General features: G+C 44.3%; 2 long non-coding RNA genes across 3 annotated transcripts in view; both read left to right on the top strand.

The window, feature by feature from the left end:
* The window catches only part of LOC140694313 (uncharacterized), a 317,389-nt gene that overhangs the window by 283,518 nt on the left and 6,440 nt on the right, over positions 1-27,431 (top strand). The gene's annotated exons all lie outside the window — the stretch shown is intronic.
* Positions 226-27,268, top strand: LOC140694309 (uncharacterized). Of its 2 annotated transcripts, none has more exons than XR_012070038.1 (9): positions 226-346; positions 865-1,004; positions 5,456-5,661; positions 8,499-8,596; positions 24,249-24,335; positions 24,427-24,572; positions 25,122-25,265; positions 26,458-26,518; positions 27,044-27,268. It is a non-coding gene; the product is annotated as an uncharacterized lncRNA (long non-coding RNA). The 2 variants fall into 2 exon arrangements; XR_012070039.1 differs by having other exon boundaries at positions 26,458-26,615; positions 27,044-27,211.

Here is a 27,431-nt window from a genome sequence, read left to right as displayed (position 1 = left end):
CATGAGCTGCGGGACTTCAACGGTTACAGAATGGTACAGAGGCAGGTCTGCCCTCTCGGGGTGCCCCAGAGGTAAAGCTTTTTCTCTCCAACTCCGCTACGACACTCCCCTATCCAGATCCATCCCTTCTCTGCTCTTCCTGTCCATCTGTACCCCTCCACTTTTCCCCTCCTCTCCACCCGCTCCCATCTTCTCCCTCCCTCGCTGTCCCACCTTCTCTTGCAGAACCCAGAGAGGATCGATGGCCCTCCTGCGCATGCGCAGTCGGTGCCAGGTGGTCCGCTGGTTGAAAGCTCCGTGTCCGAGCCGGGGATTGGCCCCAAATGCTTCTCAACTCTGTCGCCCGGTATGCCTTTGGTTCCTGCCTGGGGCCGGGGCTTCTGGCTGTGGAAGTGCAAGGTGGGGGGCTCCCGGGAAAGGGGTCAGGCGGCTGCGGGAGGGTGGTCCGCCTTTCACAGCCCCCAAGGGCGCCAGTCAGCCCGTGTTCAGCTGAATTGCTCCGGCCAGACCCCTCTGACAGCACCACCTGCCCCGGGGCCCCGGCCACAGCTGTCCGGGTCCAGGTGTGCGCCTGCCACCTCTCACCCAGCCGGGCTCCCCTCAGTCCGCGGCTGGCGTCCCCTTCCCCTCTCCCTCCCTCGAGTCCTCTCCTCCCGGGCTTCCTCTCCTTGGCCGCCTGCCCGTCTCTACCAATGGGCGGGCTGTGTCCCGGGCTGGCTTGGTCTACGGACCCGGACGGGAGCGGGCTGCTTATGGTGGGGCTGGGGCTGGCCTCCGAGCGGGGCTGCAGCCCGCGTCCCCCCCCCCCGCCCCGCTTTCCCTTCCCCCAGGGGCTGCCCTCCTTTCCCTTTCACCCTCCCTCAGGACCAGCTCAGTGGCGTGTGTGCTGCTCCCCGGGATGAGAGCCTCTGGCTGTATCGCCCAGCTTCACCTGGTGGAGTCGGGAAAAGGGAGCATGAGTGCTGAGCGAGCTTCTGTCTCCTCCCTCAGGGTTTCTGCCCCAGGTAAGTACCTTGAACACTTTCAGGTGTTATGATGGCGATGCTTGTTGATGTCACGTGTTTTTATAGTGAGAGGGATTACAGTGGTGCAAGCAGGGCTTGGTTCTGTTAAAAATGAGCTGAAGGCATGAAGCTGTAATATCCTCCTTCCTTCCCTCTCCAAGGGTGAAACGTGTGACCGTCGATTTTTAAAAGATAGTTACAGTCCCTAACTTGCCCAGCCCAGCTAGTGTGTGTTAAGAGGAACAGCACCACCAGAGGCCTTGGAGACCCAGGGATATTGCAGTCCTAAAGAGCTCCTGGCAGAGTTTGGTTTGTATTGGTTTTTTGTTTTTCTTAAATTGTGGGACAGAGTAGTGGTATAAACAGAAAAATATTTGTCAAGAAATATTTTTTCATATAACAGTGTTATTGTGATATAGTTCACACACCATGAAATCCATCCATTTAAATGGTAAAATTCAGCAGCTTTTAGCATATTCACAGTGGTGCAACCATTATTATTCCAGAACGTTTTTATCACTTCAGAAAGAGCAGTGGAAATTAATGACCTATCCACCCCTCCCCAGTGGTGGTTCTAAAGAAATTTCATGGCTATTCTTGACCATAAATTCACTTGTTACATTCCAAGAAAAATCTGGTAGGAATTCTAATCAGAATTGCAATGAATCTGTCTATCAAAACAGGAAGAATTAATGTCTTTAAGGCATAAACTTCTTCTACCCATGAATATATCTCGGACCCTATCTTTTCCTCTGTCCAGAGCCGGGCCCATGGGAAGTCCTCACTACTTGTTGGGCTTGTGAATGATGAGATTCTATACATCGTTAGTTGCAGCTGTAGCCTTTCACAGAAGAGAAAAGAAACCTCAGTGAAGCAAGTGACTCTCTGATGGTCAGAAAGAGTGACAGCCAGTGCTGGAGTGATCCAGTGGACTTGGTGCTTGCAACCAGAATTCTCCACCACCTACAGCTAAGGGGATTAGAGTGTTCTTTTATTTTTTCTTAATGGCGTTGCTTTTATTTTTACTTATTTTTTAAATTATTTTTTATTTAAGTGTAGTCAATTTACAATGTTAGTTTCAGGTGTACAGCAGAGATTCAGTTATAAACATATGCATATATATATACATATGTTTTAGATTGTTTTTAGTATAGCTCATTACAAGAAATTGAATACAGTTCCCTGTGTTATATAGCAGGTCCTTGTCATTTGTTTTATATTTACTAATTTGTATCTGTTAATCCCCCCTTTCCTGCCTGCTAAACACAGTTTGCTTTCTATGTCCATGAGTCCATTTCTAGGAGCACCGTTTTTCCTAGTAATATATGCTCTTTGGCTGCTTTCGGTTTCAGTAATTCCATCTTATCTGTGGGCACTTTTCTTCTGCTGGCCTTTATGTGGTTTGCACACGTGGTAATAGAGATCTGTATTTGGGAGAACTCCAGGCCTTGTGTAGTCCCTGGTACAGAGTGCCCACTGAATTGATGCTTGAACTGGGAAACAAGCACAGTAAATGCTGGAATTTCCACTATGGTTGAGAATTCCAGGTTTCAATAACCTGTTTAGACAACCTTAATATTGGCTGCACCCATACTGGGTAATTGGTGGAAATTCATGGTATGGTGGTGTAGAGACGGGGCCTTATATGCTTCTTCTCTTTCTATTTTCTAACACTCATTCTCCTGGGCCTTCCAGATCCTCCCCTAGAAGTGCCCAGGGCTGGCTTGGTGCCGCGCTGAGGCAATATTTGTTAATAACGCCCTTTCCTCTTCTCCTCTGAGCCTCCGTTTCTTTCTGTGCACAATGAGGGCTTAGACTAGATAAGTACTTTTCAGTTTCTTTTAAAGCCATGTTTCCTTTGAGAAACAGAAAATGCAAATTTCTCCTATCAACCCAACCCTTTAGATTTTGATAAATCCTCTAAGGAGTTACATAGCTCTTTGTGAAATATTGATGTGAGTTTGATTCCAGGTGACACAGAAAAGACTCTTCAGGGATTTATTGCAGGGAGAGGGCAGGAAAGAGGCAGTATGTGACATTTTCTAGTGTGAGCACTGGAGCAGGGACTTGGATTTAAATACGGTGTCTGACGTGGCCTCTCTCTAATCTTGTAGAATGTGATAAACTTCTCTACCTCAGTTTCTTGATGGGTCAAGTTGGGGTGATAATATTTTAAGGCTTTTGTGAAACATTATACACATAAGCCATTTGTGTCTCGGTAGAAACAAGATCTGCTAGGGATTCAGGAATTTGATTAAAAAGAAATTCTTGTCCATAGCACTCTGTCTGTGTGTATTTTGAAGTTCCTGTAGGGTGAGGGTGAGTCTAAAGTCCATCGTGGGACAGGTGGCCCATAGTTCTCCGTACCCCAGTTTACCCACTACTCCCCAGTCCTCTTCCTCAGTCCAGGATGAAGTTTCCTAGTAGATTTACACAGAGGTCTTGTGGAAATGGCTTTTCATTTTATTGTTTCACCAAGAAGGGCTGCCATCATGATCTCTGTGGTCAGGCTTTGAAGGGCTGCCATCATGATATCTGGTAAGAATTGTATGCAATTGGGAGTTTCAATTTAATGAAAAGTAAAAAATTACAAATAGAAAATTAGAACAAGGTTGGTGACAGGGGCTCTTGGAAGTGGACACCATTAGCTTTGTTAGATTCAGGTGCTGTGGCCTGTTGCCACGAGGACCCATCCTCTTGCTCTGAAGTTGGAGGGACTAGTGGGTTCAGTGGGAATGTTAACTGAGTGTATCTCATGGGCTGGGCATTGTCCTATTTTACTGTGTGTTCCTTATTTGAGACAGTGAGCTCACCTAACCTCAATGACCTCTTTAAAATATTAGACTTCTTATTTTGAGATGTAATGTAGATTCCCATGTGGTAGTAAGAGATTATATGGAGAGGGCATATGGACCCTTTGCCCAGGTTTCTTAATGGTTCCATCTTGCAGTGTTGGGGTACAATTCATTACTGGCTCACTAACAATTTGAGGTTTGTGTTATTGCCCTTATTTCTATACATGATTAAACTGGGGCTTAGAGAAGAACACAGGCCTGCCCAGGTCACCCACTTTTTTAGTGCAGTGTCGGGTGTACGTGGGCTTGGGAATTCCAGGCAGTACCATTATGATGGTTTGTGGCAGGGAGCAGCATTCACATTGCTTGTTTATTCATTCATTCAACAAACATTTATTGAGTAAACTCTGTGGGTCAGATGCTTTCTTAGGGTTATCTGATTCTTCAGCAGTACTGAGAATCAGGTAATATTTATATTTTTAATCTGAGAAAATTAGCTCTGAGAGGTTATAACCCCCCAAAGGAAGTATAGCTCATAAAGGAGGGATAGAACATTTGTACAGTCACCTCCTCTTATGCAGGTGGTACCCTAGGCATATTACATTTTCAAACATCCGTAATCCAGATATATTCTTGTAAGGCAAGGATTTTTTTTTTTAATTGAAGTATGGTCAAGTTCACAATGTTGTGTCAATTGCAAGGTTTTTTTTTGAGTTTTGAATTAAAAAATACTTTTTCAGCTGGGTAATTAGGTGTATTTATTTGTGTCATTTTTTTAAAATGAGGTAGTGGGGTTTGAACCCAGGACGTCGTACATGCTAAGCATGTGCTCTACCACTGAACTGTACACTCTTCCCCAAGGCAAGTTTTCTTATCCATTATTATGAAGCTTAGGAGTTCAAATAAATTGGATAGAAATCCAGATCTTTTGATCCTACTGTGTTCCTTTTCTTTATATTCTGCTGAAGGGGGTTGGGGAAAGCATTTCCTTTGTTCATTTCTTTATTCAGCATTTTTGAGCAGTGACTTTGCATCAGGGCCTTGCTAGGTGCTTGGAAATATAAAATAAGAAATGACCCTTCTCTGCAGAGGCAGGAAGCCTAGAACAAAAGCTGGGTAATGTGATCCGAGCTACAGTAGCCATGTGCAGACTCTGAGGACAAACTGTACCGTTGGATTTGCTTTGGCTTCCCTTGCCTTCTGGCTGGTACACACCAGGTCACCGCAACCCAGATGGGCCCTTAGCACACAGCAGATTATGTACCTCGATCTCCTCTCCCCACTCGGCAGGGCCTGCAACATGAGCATCCCTGACTACGTGCAGTGTGCTGAGGACCACCAGCCTCGTCCCGTTGTGGTCCAATACTTAGAGATCATGTCAGAGGAGAATTTCTTTTGCATCTATCAGCTACTCACCTTGGTGAGCCATATCAGCCCATGCGGCTCCCAGTGGACACTCTTTATCCACTACAGGCACCACTATGTGCCCGACATTGGGTGGAGCATCTTCCAGACCCACCGCAATGTTGTGGGCCTTGTCACCATTAACGACTGTCTCTCTGCCAAGGCCTTCGAGAAGCTCCACGTGCAGAGGAGTTGTATGGCACCTCGATAATGACTCTCAGCTTTTTGTCTTTGTACTGCATGTGGATGTAGTCTAGCAGCCGCGCACCGACTTTGCCTTCAAACTACGAGGACTGCAGGGTCGTGGAGAAGAAGATTGAGAACTTCACTGAGTCACTCTTCATCTTGCTCAAGTCCAAGTGGCTGGCTGGTGGCCCCAAGAAATCTGGGGACAAGATCCCCCTCCTCTGCATCCCGTTTGAGAAGGAGGAATTCATGAGACTGGACACAGAGAGCAGGTAAATTTACCTGGAGGACAGTCCACCCTGGCTGTGTGCTGGATTGCTTCCCTACAGCCAGAAAGGGATCAGCAAGGAAGAAGTCTGTCTTGTAGCCAAGGGGGGAGGGAGGTGCAGCCCGCGGGTTTACAGACATTTCAAAGTGAATCCGCCTTTGTTTCAGAGAGATCCTTTTAGGGTTAGTGTGGACACTGACTCCCGCTTTACAGCCAGGAACATGGTGAGAACCCTGGAGTTGCTGTCCAATAAAGTAGCCAAATCCACGGATGCTAGGAGCACTGGGTAGGAGGCTGGACTGAGCTGAGATGTGCTGTAGGTCAAATGCACATCAGACGCTGAGGCTTGCCTAGTAAAAGTATATAAACTATCTCTTTACTTCCTATATTGATTACATGTCAAAATGATAGTATTTAACATACAGTAGATTAAGTAAGATCTGTTCTTAAAATCAGTTTCTAGTATTGGTTTTTGTTTGTTGGTTTCTTACTTTGTTTACCATTTTAAACGTGGCAACTGGGAAACTTTCTTTACATGGCTCTCATTTCATTTCTGTTGGGCAGCCTGTCCTGGGACAGTCTCATCCCTTTGCTTATAGATGAGATGCTGAACCCCGAGAGGCGGAACGAGGCGCTGGTTGAGCTGGGGCTGGAGCCGGTGTCTCCTGCCTCCCAGGACCAGCACCTGTTCTGCTCAAGCCCTCTCTTCCTGCCCGACAGCCACCATGTCAAGTTAGGACATCAGAAACACCGCCAGGGACTTCCGAATGAACTCCTTATGCAGGGAAAGGCGTATCACGGTGTTTGGGACAGAGCAGGGAAATGTTCATTCTCAGTTTGTCCCTGTGATTAAGTCAAAGGCCCCACTTTGCCTCGGAAATACAGACGAGCTCTTCTGGGCTGCCTACCACCCCAACTTCTGCTCTGTTTCCCGGTGTATCTATCGTGTTGTCCCTCGGGCAGAAGAGGGTGAGATGTCTTTGCCGAGACATGGACCCCTTTGCTGGGGAGAGTGAGGGAAGCTGTGTCACCCCGGCCTACGGCCTCTGTCCTTGAGTCTGGAGAGGGCTCATGGTGGTCCCACAGGTAACTGTCGCAGAACCTGGCACATGCTGCTGGGCCTGCCGTGAAGGAAGTGCTCTGTGATTCTTGAACTTACCTAAGATCAGATCCTACTTTCTGGTTGTTGATAAGTTGGAGGAGAAGATGCTAGAGAATTGATAAAAAGAATGTCTAGACCAGCCCTGTGAGTGAGAAGCACAGGGGACACGAGTCCCACCTGTGAGACACAACCTAGCGGGTTCTGGATGAATTTTCTGTTCCTCCCAGTAATACCTCAATGGCTTAAGGAAGGGGAGAGGCATGTCGTGGCCATGATCTGTACTTGTCCTCTCAGGGCCCTGTGATCTACATGCCCGCACTCCCCATCTGCTTCTAGGGGATGAGCTAGCATGTTTAGGAGCCTGGGCACTGCTGAGGGCATAGCTGCCAGCACCGTGCTACACAGAGTCTGGCTCCGTTCCCCTCACCTGTCAACTCCTGCTGAGGCCCCAGGCATTAGTCAAGGTAGGTGCATCGGTGCAACGTAAGCAGGGCCACCTTCTCCCCCTGGACAGACTGGTGAGTGAGCAGTGGAAGCCTGGAACCCTGCTCCAGCCCCCACGCCAGTGCCTCCTCTGTTGTCATAGGAGGCACTGGTGACATTTTTGCTCAACAAATGCTTGTCTCTGAGTCTGCAGACCCACCAGAGAATGCCACCTTGTTTTTGTCTTTTGAAGTCTGCCCTTGGGACTTGGCGGATTAGCCGGATGTGTACTTATCCCACAGTGATTGACACTGTCACCATTGATTACCCAGAACCTCGTGTACCAGGCATGGCTCCCGGCATCAAAATACAGCAGCGCATTAAACCTCCCTCCTCTTGGGTCTGTCTGTTCTGGTACCATAAGAGCTCAGCCAGCATCTGAACGTCAGTGAGATAATGCGGCCAGTGAGCTCGGGTCAAGCACATTCTCCTCCAGTCACTTTTACCCCATTGTTGCTTTTAGTATTCCACAGTCATTAATTTTTTTAAACAATGATATGTTGCAGGAGCAGAGCCTAATTCTCTCCTGCTACTCTTGGTGGAAGTGAGTAAAACGGTTCAGACTGAAATGCGACCACAATTTGTAGCTCAACATCTGCCTAGACGCTTGTAGGTGGAATTTTGGTTAGGGGCGCTGAACACGTTGGGGTCCACGGGCAGCGCCGCTCCCCTCAGGCCCCTGCTTTCCCTGGAGCAGGAGGTGTGGTTGAGTCTCACCATCCCCGCGTTCCTGGCCTCACACACTCACGTAAATTCTTGTACATGCTGTCAAAATCATTTTTGTTCTTGTGTGTTTCTAATTTTCTCTTGTTCCTCTTTTCCTTTTTCTTTATTCCTTTTTCACTTGTACTGCCCAGTGAGCATGTTGTTGCATCTGGAAATGTGGGCTGTGCACACCCTGCATTGGAAATAGACAGATTACCATCCGTGCTGTCTCAATCGCTTTTAAAAGCCAAAACTTAACAGCTGTCTTGATCCATGTATTATCCTAGTAATTTTTTATTTTCTAATATTTTGGAATATTTACTTATTAGCACATTACCCACTGGTGTTTGATACCTGTTAAAATCCTTGCTTTGAGGAACCTGTTTGGTCCTCCTTTTATTTGGTGACAAATGCGTCCTTATTAAATTTGATTGTTTTGAAGAAGTGAGATGCGAATTGATTTAGGCGGCTGCTGAGGGATTCTTTTCATGGAGTATTTAAACTTGTTAAGTCAAATTCTGCAGCATCTTGCTCGATTCTTTCTTTTACAGAAACGTGCTCGGCCCGCTATTCCTGGCTGTCTCTGTGTGAAGTGCGTGACGTCGCTTCCTGGCCGGCGGTCACTGGTGAGGAAGTGGCCGTCTCGGGGGTGAGCAGCTGCAGGGGATGCTGTTGGAGGAAGCAGTCACCGTTTGGTTCTTTAATTTTTTTTTTTTTTGCATTCAACTTCCCCGTGCCATTTACTTTACTTTGCCTACATAAAGGGGCAGAATAGGTTCTAAAATCCATGCCACTATTTGTTCCCTTTACGAGGCTGGTTTTTCTGAGTATCAGGAATACATGGCCTTCTCCTAAGTATCTGGCTCACCTGGATCTGTTGGACACAGGGACAGCTAAAAGGGCCATAGCTTCCTCTCTGCTCCAGTCAGTGGGCATTCAGAGCTGGGTCTGTGGTTTGCCCCAGCAGCCGTGCAGACCTCCCTGCCCCGGCATTTACTTTTAACCCGTGTTAGCAGTAAAGAGCTGAAACCGTTTCTCTTGCAGCTGACGTTCACCACTGATAGCGGTGTCGTTAGTTTGTGTTAGTCAGTCTCCAACACCCCAGACAACCGTGAAGGAAGATGATTTGGCCGACCTAGGACCTTGGATTCTCACCCTCACCATAGTTCATCTCACCCGTTGAAAGGGTTTGGCCACCACCAGCATGCTGACCATGAGGCCTTGTTTCTCCTTTCATGCTCTGGTCCAAATGTGGACACTTCATTTTTCACTGAATTTGTCTCGCTTGAGACAGGCCAGAATATCTGAATGAGTCCATCACATTCTGGGTGGGGAACAGAACAGAAATAAGTGTCTCAAGTAGATGGAGTCTAGGCTGTCCGGGTTGGAAAATGCAGGCTGGGATCTGTGATGGCCGGGCTGTACCCTGGACACAGGCCTTTCCCGTGGCTCCCGAGAGCCCAGGAGTTGGAGTGAGAACAGCCTTGCCTGGGTTCCCCCATCCTCATCTGCTCACTGGCAAGTGTGTCTGCTAACTAGGAGCTCCCCCAGACCTCGAGCCCTTCAAAGTTCAGACCACGGGAAAACCTTGACTCCCTTCTCCTGGGCCTCCTGTGTGAGAATCCATGCCTTCTGAGGTGACCAGCGGCAGGAGATGCCTCCCCCTCCAGGAAGCACCCTACGGAGGACTGTTATTCAGTGCACCATGCTGTGAGCTTGTGGGGTTCTGGCCATGGTCCCTGCAGAACCACACTTGAGATGGGCTTATTGTCGGAAATAACAGGACTGATTCCAGGGCAGGGACGGGGGTAGGGAACAGTGGAAATTTAATGTGACCTCAGACATCTAGGTGGGTGCTGGGGCTGTAACTAAAATGAAGAGTCTGGGAGGTACCTGCCAGGAATCAAATTCCAGAGTAAATGGTGGACATGAGGCATTTTTAAGATGCCAATTGTCATCCAAGTTAGGACTTCAAAGAGGCACTCGGCTCTATGAGACTGGGGCTCAAGTGAAGGAGCCGGACTAGAGATACACGTTGGGAGTCGTCATTCTTAGCTGGTGTTCACAGCCTTGCATGTGAATTAGATCTTCTCGAGGGCTGCAGACTGAGGCTGAGGGGGGGCAGGGCTGTGCCTGGGTTGGAGGAAAGCCCAGACCATGCAGCTTTGGTGTGTCATTCAGAGGTGTTTGCCATTTTCAGAGCAAAGCCATTTATCCTTAAGGGGCCTGGGGGTCGGCAGGGCCAGCCAGAAAGAAATCTGAAGGGAGATTCTTGGCCACTTGTGAGTCTTGGGAAGATGTAGAGGCTGCAGGATACGGGAGGTTAGAATCCTCAGAAGCTGGAGTTGGAGTGGGGAGAAGGTAGTCACAGTCACCTGTGAGGGAGGGAGGGAGGCCTAGGGAGTCCCCACCCTACCGGACTCGCTTTCCCATGAACAGAAGGCAGTCAGACAGAGGATCTGAGGTGAGAAGGATGGGCACTGGGAGGGCAGCCAACCTGGAGAATGGTGCTTGGAAAGTTCTGGAATAGTCTCCCTGAAAACTATAGTTAAAAATACCCAGACTCTTAAGAATATTGTTAGTGACTTGGGAGGAGGCAGTTGTTTTTCTGGCCTCCTAAGGGTAAGGCATGTATCCAGGGATACACAGAAGATAGGGGCAGTCTGTTCCGGGGGCTTGATCCTTACCAGGGGGATCAGTGCAAGTTTAAAGGGGGAGAAGGGCAGCGGAGGGAAACTAGCCAGGCCCCGTGTCAGGTACCAGTCGGCCGCCCTACTTGCGTATTTCATTCACATCCATGACTCCCAGGTGGGCGGTGGCAGCCCCCTTTTGCAGATTGGGAAGCCTTCTCAGAGGGGTTAAGGAATTGGTCTGTTTAGCGGTTGGTAAATGCTGTAGCAGGATTCAAGCAGGACCTTGTCAGACTTCAAGGGCATGTTCTCTGTACTGTTTCCAGTACTTCCCTCTTATACCTGGAATGGTGAAGTGGGTCAGATTAGGAGCCTTTCAGAAAAAGTATGATTTAAGTGCCTCAGGACTGTTTCACAAAGCTCAGCGTTCTTTGATGGTTCTGAAGCATGCAGTGCTTTTCGCCCACAGAGGTAACATCTAACTCCATTGTCGATTATGTGGTTGCAAATGATGTATAGGTTCAAAACCACACTTCACAGCTTTTACAGGGAACTCTCCAATTCTCCCTTGGTCGGCTTTCTTCCACGGGATGTAAACGTGTTGCAGCGTAGGCCTCAGCTTTCCATATGGAGTGAGGGTTTAATATCCGATGTTAGCATAAAACGGTCAGATGAAGAAACCCGACTTGACAATTTATTTTTGGGTTTCATTAGTCAAGATATACTATCATTTAATGGCCCATATAGCAAATGAAATTCAGTGTAGGACATTGCATTTCTTCCTTTCTATTTAGAGTTCTCTTACCGAATAAGGTTGCCTGCTTTGGAACATCAGCTGCACGACCACGGCACCTATCAGTGTGTTGGTGTGATTTCATTTACAGAGTGAATGTAATCTGGTCTTCCTCAGCCCCAAACACTCCAGTGCAGAATCACGGGCTGTAGCCATCTGTTAGTCACGCAAATACTTCTAAAATTATATGATTCCAGAAAAGAAAGAAGAGAGAGAGAGAGATTGCCTTTATCAAAATTCCTTTCAGTTCTAACTGCAAACTGTTGTTGAGCAGCTCTTGTTTCCTTTGGATATGAATATATACATTTCTTTGCATGTAACCTGGGTTTTGGACTAGAACACCAAGTTCTTGCTGTCCACAAGCCACAAAAATAGTAGCCAAATTGGACACGTGTGAAATAGTTTATACTTTTTTCTGAGAAAGTATCCTTGAATCTGGGACTTGGGCTGTGATTTTTGCTTTTTGATTCCCCCACCCGTCTTGTAATCTCTCACTCCTTCCCACGTGGCCCCCAAGGGTTCGTGGTCTTATTAGGAGCAGGCAACCAGTTGGTCTCCATATATTGCTGCTATAGACAGAGCCCAGACAAGACTTAAGGACATTATCAGAGAGGACTTCCTGGAAGAAATGGGCTCTAAATTCAGTTGTGAGGACAGAGTAAGAGTCAGCCAGGAGAAGGAGTCAAGAATGTGGCTCAGGTCGCAGGTGCAGCCCGGGCAGAGGCCTGGAGGCTTTTGGCGTGGGGACCCGGGGAGAGTGCCCTGTGTGGTCCAGGGTGGAGGGAGCCCCTGCTGGGGAGGACACTGGAAGGAGTCCGTGATGTAGGGCTTTGGAATAAGCTGAGTTTTACTAGAACTGACACAGTAGGCAGTGAAGGGTGTCAACAGAAGTGATAATCAGGAAAGGAACTTCTGGTTTTGCTTCTGATATTCTACAGACAGATGGGTCGGGACAGGAGAGAGCATGTATGTCTGTCCCTTTGAGACCCAAGCCGTCATTCATTTATTCATTACACGTGCACTTTCGTGAGTCTAGTGGAGACAGAGTGTAGCCACTTTATTAAGCTAAATGTATTTGCTTCTTGAGAGCTTAGCATTGTCAGAAGTTGACTTAGCCTAGAATGTTCTAGGAAGAGAGGAACAAATTGTGGAGTTTGGAGGGAGGGAAGGCTTCCTTGGGAAACAGTCAAAATGAGACTGGAGCAAGTGGGAAGTAGGAGCAGGTCAGGGGGCCACTGAGGTCACTGAGGACCTGTGTACTTAGGTGAGGCTGGGCGAGCAGGGTCTGGGGTGGGGCTAGAACTCTAACAGGGAGCCTCTGAAGCATTTGAAGTGGGGTTGACCTAATCAAATTTGTGATTTGGGAAGGCTGCCGTGGCTCTGTGTGTTTGTGTAGCGGCGAAGAGGGGGTGGGTGCCACCAAATGGGGGTTCAGTAGAAGACCATTCACAGGCTGGGATATGGGCATCGGGGCTTCTTGAGGACATCAGGGGCAGTGTGGATGCCGGCTTTTCTTATGGGGGCTTGTTAGCGGGCCGCCCTAGAGGCACTTTGTGCCTGGAAGAAAACGGATGAGGCCGCCAGGTGGACTGTCCTCTTCTCTCCTTCCCTGCCTAGTGTGATGATCTTAGCTCAGCCAACATTTGGAACAAAAGAGCTAATTTCCAGAGTTGCCCAGGCCTTTGTTGAGCTCCTTCAAGTGAGATCTGATAGGATTTAGGTTTGTGTTCAGATCTGGATGTTCACTTAGATAGAAACGTCCTGGCATTTCGATTTCCACAGGGGTTTTTTTCTTCATAAAGATTGCTTTCTTGGTGAGAGGAAATTTAATACAGCTGTTTTCTTTTTCAAAAAAATCATATCTTTTAAGAAATTTAATATTCAAAAGAATAGGAATATATAAAATATTTAAGGAAGTCTTTGGTGTAGTTTCTTTGCTTTCTGAGCTAATGTGGAGTTAGAACCTTTGCATTACTTAATAGCACATCCTTGTCAGTATTTAAAGAGCTGTTAGTGGGCGCCCCAGGCCCCACCTCTCAAAGAATCGTTAAAGTTTTCTCTGAAATAGTGAGGTCATAAAGGTCTTGTTTTCAGAAATCAAACGGTTTATAATACGTAGCATAGCCCAATTGATAAAATAATAATAAGTTCAAAATTAAGAAAGTGGAGGATAATTGATTTTTTTTAAAGCCTAAACATAAACTTTCTTGTGCTAATGTTGCAAGTGGAAATTTTGAAAAGAAAAATCCTACTGCAATATCATCTACGTGGAATACATCTATGAGTTTCACGCTTGAAAAGTAACTGCGCAGTGGTTTTCGAAGTCAGGAGCATTCCAGCTCAGATACTGGCAGTGATGGTTGCTGGTTTTCAATGCAAGAGCCTAAATTTGCCTTCTTAGCTTTTTTTTTTTTTTTTTTTTTTGTAGTGAGAGAGTTGAGTAGTGCTTTGCCAGCATGATTTTCGGGCAATTTGAGGGCAGATGTCGTGTACAAACAGTGAGATATTTCCATGCATTTTATTTTCTGGACATCACCAGGGCACATGTGGGGTTTGTGCCTGCAGGCTGGAATGCTGCAGGACTCCCTAATCCGTCACCATTATGTCCTGGAGCTGCTCCGGACTGTGAATGATTTTCTGTGGCTTGGAGGTAAGGTGGTCTGATGGAGATGATCAGATGTGCAGTTAAAGTGCTATTACTTGAAATAAGAGTAACCTAGAAACATTGCTCTAACAATACAGGATGAGGGAGGAGAATTGGCTGAGCTACTTGCAGTAGGGTGTCTTCTCAGGTGACTCCCACACCATGACTCCTGCCAATATCCGCCACAGTCCTGCATGGTAGTCCTGCCGAAGCAAGCAAGCACTTTGCTCAGAAACGCACTGAATTTCCTTGTGCCTCTGTTTGTTGGCTTTTTTTGAAAGCACATTTTGCCCTTTGCTTAAAGGCCATCCATGCTAGTCACCTCTTACACTCATTTTTCTGGCCTCGTCCATAAATAGCTGCTGAATGGATGAACAGAATGTAGTATCTCCATGTAGTGGAACATTATTCACACGTAAGAACGAATTAAAAAGAAAAAAAAAAGAGGAAAATAAAAAAGGCCACCTGTTTTTGGAAGTCCACCCTGACTGTTCAACCCACACTTTTCCGTTTGAAACCCAATCACTTATGCTCCACTCTACTCTTTTTGATAGTACTTACCACCTTCTAATAATCTTTAAAGTTTTCAAAAAAAAAAAGAAAGAGATACTGATACCACTTCAAAATATACAAGCCTTGATAACAGCTTGTTACTTGAAAGGAAGCAGACACAAACGGTCACAAATTGTTGATTTCAGTGATCTGAAATGCCCAGAATAGGCACATGCAGAGGCAGAGAGCAGGTGATGGTTGGAAGGGGCTGAGTGGAGGGGGATTAGGGAGTGAATGCTAGTGATAGGGGGATTCTTTTGGGCTGATGAAGTGTTCTGGAAATAGAAGGTGATGAGGGCTGCACAACCGTGATTGTGCAGAAGACTGCTGAGCGCTGTCTCTGGGAGTGCCTGTTGGGGCATCTTTATTTTGTTCTCATCCTGCAATGTGAAGAGCCATCTTCTGCTGTGGCCGTTCTACTCCTGTGAGTGGTGAGGGTCAGAGACTTTGCAGAGTCATGTTTCTTTTTTCCCCCTGGGTGATTTAGGCAAAAAAAGATTTAAGCCTGAGAAGTGCTCCATTTGCAGAAATGTCTTTTAGTTTTGCATGGTGTAAAAACCTTGAGAGCTTTTAATCGTTGAAGCCAGTCTGTGGGGGGAAATAGCCCGTGAAGCCTGGGTCAGCCGGGGAAGAGCCGCGCTTCTCTCCCAGACACGGGTGGGGATTTCACCCCCGTTCAGGCAGTGACGGGCCCAGACCCGTGAGCAGAGTTGACAATCGTGAATATTTACGTGTATCCGCTGCTTCATCTTGGATATTAATTTCAAGCTGAGTCAGTTTGTGGCGGCAGCCTCATCCTACATCAGGAATTTATAGTATCTGCTCTTTGAGGTGAAGACAGGAATATACAGGAAAATAAGAAGAGCTGTTTTTATGATGAAAGATATTTGAGGAGGTTCCATAGTTCCTATACCCATAATTTAGCATCAGCAGAGTCAAAACTGTTACACAGTCACCCTGAACCAATGTTAAGCCACAGAATTATTTGTTACTTCATATATTTTGGGGCTTAAGGAGATCCAATACTTATACTCATGTTGTCTCCAGCAGCCAACTGAGAGATGACACAAAAGAGTAGACAGGCGATAAATGTCTTCTTTGTTACTGATGAAGCCACATTCTCCATGAACTTCAAGGCTGTGGGAAAATGCGTGTCATGATACTGTGTCCCAGAAGTAGAGACTCACCCTGTCCCATGAAGCTCTGGGCCACAGCGAGCCTTCCCTTGAGAGGACGTGCCCCTTCATGCATAGGGCTTTCCTGCCATGGAGCTGAGCATCCCAGGTGCTTCCCAATGGTGACCAACACTGGAGTGAAAGGAAGGGTTTCACATGCCCCACTTGTCTCCCCGGACTCACACCTTACTCTGTTAGTGTGATGAGTGGTAACTGTGGGCCAGGGGCCAGGGGTGTGAAGGGAGAAGCACACTCCATGGCCCAGAGGAGTGGTTAGGAGGCATCCCCTCCCTCAGTTTAAACAGGTGGTTGGATGGATCATAAGGGTACTCCCCAAGAGTTTATAAAAGGAGAAATAAGGATGTTCTTTGGGACTTAGGCTAGCCAGGAAACACATAAGATGATTAGAGGGGAGACTTGTAAATCACTTTGATATTAAGTTGACATTAGTTGAACACCCAAAATGTGCTACAATCTTTTCTGAGTGTTTTACAGAAATGAATCCTTCAATCTTCTCAACAAGCGAGTAAGGAAGGTTTGATTATTATCCCAGTTTTACAGTGTGGAAATTGAGGCACACAGAGGGTAAGTAAGTTGGCAAAATCACAGAACTAGTAATTGGCAGAGCTGGTATTTAAACCCTGGCTGTCTGGTTTTGATGCTCCCAGAGATGGGCTTTGGGTGTTTAGCGTTATCAGCATCCCTGAATCTTTGTACCTCTGTGCATCAGTTAGCCAATAAAGGACAGGGAAAGGAGAGTTACACGGGTGCTCATTGTCATGTCTTGCCACTGTCCACGGAGAGTGCACCATGATTGGCGTTAATTGTCTTCTGGGCAGTAGATCTGTTCGTATAATAGAAATTTAGTCCATTGAGTTAATCTAGAAACCTTTCCTGCTCCGTTTCTGTCCATGCTTGCCATGTGACTGCCTGCCCGTGATTGGGCCGTGGAGGAGAAAATGTACTCATGGTTGAACTCTGATATTTCAGTCTGGTTCATAGATTCACGTCTTCTGTTACATTAATAAGCTAAGTTTCTGGTTTTCTTGCATCAGTGTCTCATGGGTTTGGTTAATGTGAAACCAGTCCATGGGAGCCCAGGGGTGATGACGGTATAATTTCTGAGCACTCTGTGGCACTTCTACCCGTGCAGACGTGGCTGAAGGATGTCCACCTTCCTCACTGATTACCCCCAACAGCAGGGTCCTCTCCCACCCCTGGATGTGAGGTTGGGAGCTCTCTGAGTAGGCCAGTCAGAGGCCGAGTCCACCAATCAGAAAATGATGAAGTGCCTGGAAGTGGGTTTAATAGAAGACAAGGGCTTCCAGGTAGTCAGATGGGCTGTTCGAGTCCATTTGTTGAAAAGCTATCCAGTGTCTGTGGTTGAGCTGCTTCTTTGCTGTTGAAAAGTCTGGAGTAGATGAAGGGATTTTAAAAAGCAGAAAGGAATGATTTCAGGTGGTACGTCCACACTGGTGAGAAGTGATGGATGACCGCCACTGTGAAGCATAGACAGAGTCTTACAAACTTCATAAAACAGCTTTAAAAGCTCTGCCATCTGAGTGCACTTCATATGGGATCCAGATCATCACTGGTCGCGCTGTGAGGGCAAGTAACTGATGATGGCAGAAAGGACACGGAGGCATCAAAAAGGTCTCATTCACGTTCCCTGTTTAAGGGATGCGGCACAGTGTAATATATTTTAGCTGGTTTTTCACTGAAAAATTTTTAGTGTTTCCTGGGACTCCCCAGTACCCCAAGGGTCCATGCAGCTGGGTGTCCCCTCAGTGCAGCACTGTCAGTGCTTGCCCTGGGCTGACGCGGTGTCACACGGAGCAGGACGGTCAGCGTCCCCGGCTCCTCCGAGCTCCGTCTCCTCATCCGCAGAGCCGGGTTTCTCATCCGTGTCTACTTAGTAGGGTTGTTGAGAATCACACGTGATGCTTCAGGTGTGACTTGTGGTTGTCTCTGTGATTGGCACATAGTGAATATTTGATAGAAACACTTGTTTTTTTAGTGTAATTGTAGCACCTAGGTTGCAGTGGGTTTTAGTCTGCATTTTTTTGTAACTTTATTCTTATTTTTTTTGTTTTGCAACTTTATTTATTTATTTTTATTTTTATTTTTTTAACATTTTTTATTGATTTATAATCATTTTACAGTGTTGGGTCAAATTCCAGTGTTCAGCACAATGATTCAGTCATTCATGGACATATACACACTCATTGTCACATTTTTTCTCTGTGATTTATCATAACATTTTGTGTATATTTCCCTGTGTTTATTCTTATTTTTAAATATGCACTTAGTTTATTTATTTTATTGGAGGTACTGGGGACTGAAGCCAGGACATTGTGCATGCTAATCCGGTGCTCTACAACTGAGTAATACACACCCTCCTTTTCTGCACTTGAATATAAATATTGCTATACACAAAATAGCTCTTAAACACCATCATGGGAACTAGTCACTGTATAGACAATTGAACACGTATGCTATTTCTATAGGAATAAATGTTGATGAGACATACATTTCTGAATCTGTTAATGTGCTTAAAAACGATCATAGGTAGTGATAAACACGAATCTTTAATCCAGTAATTCTTAGGGTCTGTTTTGCCATCAAAGGAAATTACATTCTACAGAGAAGGCTAATTGGGTCTCTTTGATATTTAGATGCTTTAGCAGATGATGAAGACTTTCAAAAGCTGACAGATTTGTATTTTAAATTAACTACAAAGTTATCTTCTACAAGTTGTAAGTACTAAGCTTGTGAAGTGCCCAGTAATCCAGGGGGTATGTGTCTGTGTCTGTGTGAACGTTTGTGTGTGTGATTTCAGGAAGGTAGAAAGAAGTTCCATATAGACTTCTGATAACTTTCGCCTACATTTCAAGGTGTAGGCATATATTTACACAAATAAATTGATATACTTTTTTCATTTGGCATATTGGGAATAAGACTTTCTCATACTTGTTTCAGAAAGATTAGGGAGATTGAGCTTAGGAAATGGAGGAGATAGAGGCAGGGAGGTACTTTAAACTTTGTGCAGAATGAGAAACAGTAACTTTTCTCTTTTCTTCTAAAGCAAACTGGCACTGAATTGTAACATACTATTACTCAGAATTGCTTTTCTGATCAGATACAAATACCTCAGATTTTTTAAGGCAACATGAATGATGAAATGTGTTTTAGCATTTACCTTTAAAAGAAGTTTTATTTTTCAAGTAAAAGGTTATAGCCTGTTCTTTCTTCCAGCGGTACAAGAAATTCTCATTGATCTATCTAAATGATCTCTGTGATTAGTTTCTTTGTGTTTTTTTTTCTTGAAGTGCTTGTTTCATTGTGGTTTGAATGAATGTTTAAAATTTCTGGATTTTGATCTTTAGAACATGCTGATTTATCAGAACTGTTAAAAACCTGATTGTTCTCTGCTCCAGGTTTGGTGGGGCACCCTAATGATTTCTGTTGTCTGTTAAAGAGGGAAATTCTTCCTCTAGCCTGCAGATCATTAAGTGAATGGTTTTCAGTGTGCCTTTGAAATTATTTGTTTGCATTGAGCATGTTTGTCCAGTGAATTTTAAATTGACTCATTGTAATTACTTTGCTTTGATTCTGTGGCTTTTGCTCCTCTCCACAAGAATTTGAATTCTCTGTTGCAATTTGTATTCGTGTTCTTAACAGGGGAAGAAATTTTGCATGTTTTACAGAGGTGGGTTTTCCTATCCCCTCTGAATGCCTTCTAAAATTGATACATTAAAAATCTGTTATTGCAGTGCATAATTATTTCATAAACTATTTTTTGGCATAATCAGAAACAATGACCAAGAATGATAATAAAAAATACGAAAACCTTCCTTCCTTCCTTTGAAGAATAGGAATCAGGTAGTCAGGCTCCCTCATGCTTTGTGGCTGACACAATTACTCTCATGTCATTGTGTATCATGATTCGGAGATGGAGTTGCTTCAGGTTTATAGATTTTTGTTTTAACATTTGTGTTGAATTCTTTCTCCAGGCTGATGTTTCCTGTTGGGTTTGTGGAAAGAGTAGAAGGGAAACAAATACTTTGTTTTGTTTTCAGGAGGCCTGAGTTGATGAGAAAAGAGTTGAGGTTGAGCTGAGGAAACGAGTGACAATCCCTCTCCACCTGGCTGAAATTGATAAACAAAGAAATCAATTAAGTGTATCGATATTTGACCAATAGAAGTTAGCGAGCCCAAACTGGCTAGAAATGCACAATGGAAATTACTGAATTCACCTGCAGAATGAGGTGTTTTACCAAGTAGAAGCAGCATAGAGCAATCAGAAAAATCAGTAATATGATGAGATATAAAAGGAATATTATATCTTTTATTTCTGAAACTTTTCTACGGAAAGTTGTGTAGAGCTAAAATTAAGTTTCAAGCACCAGGAGTTAAGAGAGTGGGTGGTTCCGTAGGATCGTTAATCTCGGATGTGCCTAGACCCTGCTAGAGTGGCTGAAGATGGCAGGAAAAGACCCACATCCAGGATTTGTCATCCTAGGGTGTCCTCCATAATGGTTCCATGTGGGAGCCCATGTTTGGGTTAACAATTTATAACAGAGCCCAGTCGCCTCTGAACTTTAAGAAGAAAAAATATGCTTTGATACTGCTTTGCAAGCGAGTGCCGGTGCATCCTCACTCCAGTCTCGTTGCCTTAAAAAGCAGAGACAATGCTTTGCTTGTGTAGTTGAGGTTTTAGATAGCACTCTGCTGGTTGCAAACGAAGGACCGAGACCCTCAGCTATAAACGCTGGGCTTGTGTGCTGTTAGATAGTCTATAATCCCCAAAACAAGGACCTGGCTGGTCTGGTGGTCTGCTTTGTAATGAACATATAAAAAATGTATCTTGTTCCCCTCACCCATGACTTCCCTAAAGATACACTAATCCTTTGTACTCATTGTGTATTCTACAATCTCTGCCTCATCCTGTCTTTCCCGAATTTCCTCCTTACTCTCTCACAACTGTTAACGAATTTTCCCTTTGATTATACACAATAAATATGGGAATATTTGAGAGGCTCATGGAGATGGCTCCCTACTCCCTCTCGATTTCTTGACTTTTTCCACAGAGTCTTGAATAATCATTCCGTGTCTGTAAGACTTCCGCCAGCCAGAACCCACAGTTCCATGTGAGGAGGATGCAGGCTTTAGCTCTCCTACTGGAGGGAGAGAGAGAAGAGAATTGAGATATGCTCCCCCGTGATCCCTTCCTGCCCCAGGGCTACAGCAGTTCACCTGCAGCCTTCTGGCCTCTGCTCAGAGGGCCTCTGTCCCAGGACTGAACTCAGCCTTTTCTTCCCTTGTCAACATTTCCTGTACCTTTCAGAACTTGGTCTCTTCCCTGCAATTCAACCCTGGTAGATGTGATGGTGGTCAGTGTGCTGGTGGGCAGTCCTTTGGGGACCCCCAGGAGCCATGCTGATTCTCCTGAGTCTCTCAGTCTGGGTTACAGAAGAGTCGAGCACCGAAGGAAGCCCATTCACGTGATGTCAACAGACCATTTCATCACTTTCATTTTATTTTTATATTTTCGGTGGAGAAATTATTTGCAGCAAACTGTTCCAGATATTCGCCACCTACTTTCCTCACCACCAATTCCTTGTTGGCTCTGGTGCTAGTTTTATGAACCAGGATTCTTCTCTGGTCATTTCTGGCAGCTGGGCTTGCCGAATACTTGATCTGCATTTGAAGCAGAATGTTCTTCGTGATGTCAAGGTGATTTTTCCTATTTCTGAATATTTCGTGTACACTCAGCAACTGTTTCAAGTGAAATGCTCTTGTCCAATTTCGGTTAACTCACATTTGCTAATCTCCTGCTTTCATGCTGAGGGCAGTTTCTTTTTCCTCTAATAAAATTTAGCAATTTGCATTTACAATGGAAGGTACTGGCCCGAGATGCTTTTGTTCTTAACAGTTTTAATACAATTCACCCATTAAAATGTACAGCGGTTTTTACTCTATGCCCAGAATTGTGCATCCCAGTCAATCTTAGAACATTTTCATCCCCCCAACAGGAAGCCCCGTATGCATAAGCAGACATTCCCATCTTCCCCATCCTCCCCCAGCCCTAAGGAGCCACTTTTCTCTCTGTGGATTTGCCTGTGCTGGACATTTCATGTAAATCGAGTCACTTCATGTAAGTGGAACCGTCTATTGTGACTGACTTCTTTCACACTCAGTAACGTTTTCAATGTTTGTCCATGTTGTGGCCTGAGTCACTCTTCTATTCTTTGCTATTGCTGAATAACTTTCCACTGTATGGCTGGGCCCCTCTGTTTACCCATTTACCAGGTGATAGGCATTTGGGTTGTTTCTGCTTTTTGTCTGTGATGAGTAATGTCGCCGTGAACACTCATGTGGGATTTTTTATGTCGATATCTGTTTTATGTTCTCTTACGTGTGTGCCCAGAGAGCAGAATTGCTGGGTCAGACAGAAACCAAATGTTCAAGTCTCTGAGGCCCTGCCAGGCTGTTTTCCAAAGTGGCCACGCTGTGTTACGTCCTCACCAGCAATGGCTGTGCGCTCCGCTTCCTCTGTGTCCTCATTAGTGCTTGTTACCCTTTTTTTTTTATTATAACCTATTGTTGTGAGTGTGAAGCTGTTTCTCCTAGTGGTTTTGACTTGATTTCGCTTACAGCTAATGCTATTGAACATCATTTCATTGTGCTTATTTGACATTTCTATATTTTTCTTGAAAAATACCTTCTCAGATCCTTTATTAACCTTTTAATTGAGTTGCCTTTTTATTGTTGAGTTGTAGGGTTGTTTTTTCTTCATTTGGAGATACAAATTCCTTACCAGATAAGTGATTTGAAAAAATTTTCTCCAGTGTGTTGTTTTTTCACTTTCTGTATGGTTCCCTTTGAAGCAAATTTTAAATTTTGATGAACTCCAATTTATCTCTGTTTTCTTTGTTCCTTCTGCTTTTGGGGTATTATTTAAAATCTGAAGTATTTTATTTAAAATTTTATGTATAAAATATCTAAATTTGTAGGAACATTCTAGGAGATGGGTACGGTTGTTGTCCCCAGTCTATGGATAGGAGACTGAGATGCAGAAAATTTCCCTGAAATATCAGTGTCACAGCTACCCAGTGCTGTGGGAGTTCAGACCCTCATGTTTGTCCCCAGAATCTGTGATCTTCACCACCATGCTCCACTACTGCCTGGAATCGTTAATGAATACATCTTTCCTTTTTTGATTTCTTGTTAGTTTGTTTTCTCATTGGGGACCTCATCTCCTTATTTTCCTTTCAGATGTCAGTGTAGATTTATTTTAGGTCTCATGTAGGCAGAAGCATTGCTATCAGTTAACTTCTTTATTACTCACTCTCCAGTGATGATTGTTGCTAGTTGACCTAACCAAGTCATGCTGAAGTCTTTCCTGCTAATGACACTAAAAACAGTCATGACTTATAGAATGCTCAAAGAAGAAAGTACTTGATTGATTTTATTTTGCTACCCAATCAAACCAACCAAGTAAAAACCCCAGTGTTGACACAGACTATAAGCCCTCCAGAATAGGGTCACTGTCTTCCTTGTGTTTCATTTATTTGGTCACAGTGTCTGGATAGTGCTCTGCTGTCCAGCAGTTTTGTGAGGATAATGTGCTCGTGAATCATTGTAAGGACAGAATTTTGAAAAAAGACTGTGTTGTTCATTTCACAAGGGAAAAGATAATATAGAAATACTGCTCAGATCTATTTTAAAATTAAGCTTGGAATTTTGAGAAGAATTCAAGAAACCATACAAAGCTCTTTTTCACTAATTTTAGATCTATCTTAGACACATATGGTTACATAGCAGAGTAACTTATCAAGTACATTTGACAATAGGAGTGTAAAATTGATTATTTGTTTTAGTTGAAATATTCTACCTGGGATAAAGTAATCAGTGCCCATAAATGAACAAATATGTTTGTATTTCTATGCAACATGGGAGCAGAGTTCATGTTTCTATATAATATGTATGACTGTGTGTTTTAATCTGTCTGTCAGTGTTTTTATAGTTTTTCAGCAATGTTGTAACTTCAGAATTCTTCTAACATATTCACTCCCGATACTACTGCAGTTTGTACTGTGTATCCTATCTTATGCATGGGATTCCACTGTCCCCTCAGTGAGGAATTTCCTCTCGTATTGAGCTAGTAGCAGAGTTAAAGGAACAGTGATTTCAAGGCCTTTGCTCTCCACGTGTTCGCAGTTGCCTATCAATCACGAATTTCCCTTTCTTGAGTTTTCATTTTTCAATTAGAATTTTTGAAAATAATTATTAATATGTTTCACGAGTCTCCCAAGAAACTTGATGTGTTTGTGCTTTTCAGTTTTCAATGTATGAAAATTGTAAATGCACGCTTGTTTTTAAGTAGTCCTTTTTCACTAGATATATGTTTACTTCTTTAGAGTTAAAATAATTTTTTCCCAATAAATGAATCGGTGTGCAAGTTTTAAAAGATACCTAACTTTTTATTTTTCTTATTCTAACAGGTATATTCATTGTACAGAATTTAGAAAATAAGGATAAACAAAATAATAACTTAAAAATGGCCTCTAATCTCACTTGGAGATACAGCTGTAAGGTTTGAAATTGAGAATTACAAGTCCTCTCACGTTGTTCTTCTATTTCAAGTACGTTTTGGTTACTGAGACCCTCAAATTCCCATAGGAATTGTAGCAGCAGCTAGTCAGTTTCTGCAGAGGAGCCCGCTGGGATTGTGATCGAGACCACGTTGTATGTTTGCATCGCTCTGGGGACCACTGCCATCCCAGGAATGTTGTGATCTGATCCAGGAATCTGCGTTGTGTGTCCAGGTATTTAGGTGTTCTTTAATTTTTTTTCAGCAATGTGTAGGGTTTACATAGTATTATTTTACTTTATTTTTTTCCCTTTATACTGAGTACAAGTTGCAAGTTACCGGATTTGAATTGTACTATAGCCCCGCAAATTGCTGCCACCATGGACGCTGCGGTCTCTCTGCCCTTTGTAAAATCTCGCACAAAATAGGACCTAAGTAATTCTCTCTTGAAAGAATGATTATATGATTGCTGGATGATGCTTGAGAGTCCTTGTGATGATGTCTTTTTCCCAGACTTTCCCGTCTTCTTAACTATGCCCTTTCCCTTCCTTTCTTCCAGCCTGGGTTTCAGCCTGCCTGTGGCATTGATTTTTCTTGTCTGTGGACTCATCCTTTCACTAGTTCATGATAATGTTACATGTGGGCTGTGGAAACTTGCTTGATGTCAAGAAAGATCAAATCCGTTGCATGCTAGTATTTTTAGAGTGTGTTATTGTATTATCGATTGAAATTAAATCAGGCTGACCCATTGACCATCCCCTGAGCTCTTTTTGCTTTCCTACAGGTGATACTGTTCTCGTTGCTGCATGTGCCCTTCCCCCAGACTCGGTTTTGGAGTTGAGTAAGTCACCATCACTGGAGCCCTCTCTTTAAATGATGAAGAAAACCTTTGCTCCTTCTCCATGTTTGGGGACTTGGATGAGATGAGGTAACAGATAAAGAATGGAGCCCCACCTCATTCTGACCACCGCTCTTTCCGTTCATTTCTCCAGGGGAAGTGTACAATTCAAAAATATAAAGATTGTGAGATAATGAGATAGACAAGACAACCAATCATTTATTAAATACCCTTTCATGCCAGAAACAAATGTATTATACACACAAAAAGCACATAAAGTACGGTAGTACTGTGGTTACAAACGTGGGTCCGAGTTCGAGTCCTGCTCTGGAGTGACAAGTATTGTGAGATGGAGAACTGGTAGATCGGCTTAGCCTCTCCAGGACTGGTTTTCTGTCCTGCAGAGACGGGGTTCGCTAGGCATCCCTACCCTGTAGAGGTGCTGTGGGGTGTAAATGATGCGAGTGGGCAGCCCGAGCACACCTGCTCATTCCTCGCAAGTGCAGGATAGCACAGCTTTTGCGGTGACGCCTTTATGACCACACCGTGTAGACTCTCAGTGCTCCGAATGGATGCCTTGCTGATTGGAGAAGGGATTCTCACTTCTGTAAATACCCAAGGATTGGGTTATTGGGCCTTGATGATTTGAATCTATTCTTTAGAAAGTACTAAATGTAGATATATTTTTCAAACATGCATGCTTTTTTCTTTTATTATTTATACTTTTACCCTCTCATCTCTTGGTGTGACGTTTCATGGAATCCAGGAAACAGTCCTAAGCCACCTGCCTCTTCACACTTCTTTGTGGTGGTTTTCTTCCTTGACTAGAAGAGGGTTTTGCATAGGAAATTTTGTTTGCTCCCCTTCTCTTGGAGTCTCACTATTTGTCTGCCCATCTCTCACCTGTCCATCTGTCCATTTCTCTACCCACTCATTCTTCTGACTTGTTTCAAGAAGCATTTCAGGCAGCTTACAGAAGAACAGATACCAAATAAACAGGTGAGAAAATGGGGCCAAGTTCACAAATTGAGGCTCGGAGTTGAGCCTGTGTGAGAGTTGCAGGCGTGAGACACACGCCTCTGCCTTGTGACTTATAAGATAGACAGCATCAATGTGCCTGAGGCTCCCAGCACACACAGGGAAGCAGGGTTTGTGGGAGATGCTCACTGGCTGTGAAATAAATAAGTGGCTTAGGAGAAGCCCAGCCTTTCCAACTACTAAGGCTTAGGAGAATATATTGAGTGTCTTCCAAAATCAGATTATTGCATCTTTTCTTTTTCAGAGTTTTATGTATAGTTGGTTTACATTCTATACCTGGAAATTTCTCCAAAACTTCTGCCCACGTGAGTCCCATGACTCGGGAATGGGGTGGTTCTGCTCATTGACGGGTGTTGGCCAGAAACGGAAAATGACAGCCTCAAAGGAGCCTGGGATTAATCAGTTATGTTTTGTCAGTGCTGTAGATTTCAGAAAATGCTTTTACCGTATTTCTCCGCCTGAGGCGGCAGCGTGCTCTCTTCCCAGCATCAGGAGCTCAGGGCCACGGGATGGTGGGGGCTGACTGCACTGTCGTCAAGACAGCTGTGCTAGTCACTGCAGGTGTGGTGCTTTCACGTAGTGCATGTTATGTTCTTTAATAGGTTTCAACAGGTAGTTAATTACCTGAGTTAATTAACATTTAATAAATATAATGGTTTGTTGAAAAGACAGTTATAGGCAGAATATAAGTTGTGAACAATATAAAGCTGTTTACTGAAATTTCAGTAGGGAAGATTCAGTTTATCTTATTTCCGCCTCTCTTTAAAAGTGAAAAAGGAACAAGACAGAAAAAGCAGAGGATGATTTCTGTTCTTTCTCTCGGCTTGCAGGTGCCTTCACCTCCAGTGGCATCCATCCAGACACCAGCACTGACACTGGCCGTGCTCAGAACTGCCTCAGCCCTGAAGACACAACTGACAAATAGAAGGGGGCTGCACCCTGTTACAGCGGGTGCTTTCACTTTTTGGGTCCTTATGTAACTGCGTGGTGTTATTCAGGATCACCCATTCTGCACTGTGTGATGGTGCTGTGGTGTCTCCTAGTTATTTGTTTCTGTAAGTACTCATGTATTTTTTCCAATGTGTGGTACTAGACATCTATAAATGCATTTTTCAGATGAAAAATAATGTGTATTAAGTATAAAAGTCTGAAAAAAGGGTCAAAAGGGTCTATCCTGTTCCCAGTATTCAGAGATAATAATTAACACTTTAAAATCTA

Source organism: Vicugna pacos, unplaced genomic scaffold (genome assembly GCF_048564905.1).
Source record: "Vicugna pacos unplaced genomic scaffold, VicPac4 scaffold_21, whole genome shotgun sequence".
In the NCBI taxonomy this organism is placed as follows: Eukaryota; Metazoa; Chordata; class Mammalia; order Artiodactyla; family Camelidae; genus Vicugna; species Vicugna pacos.
Note: the sequence above shows the minus strand (reverse complement) of the source record. Positions and strands in the feature narration are given on the sequence as shown.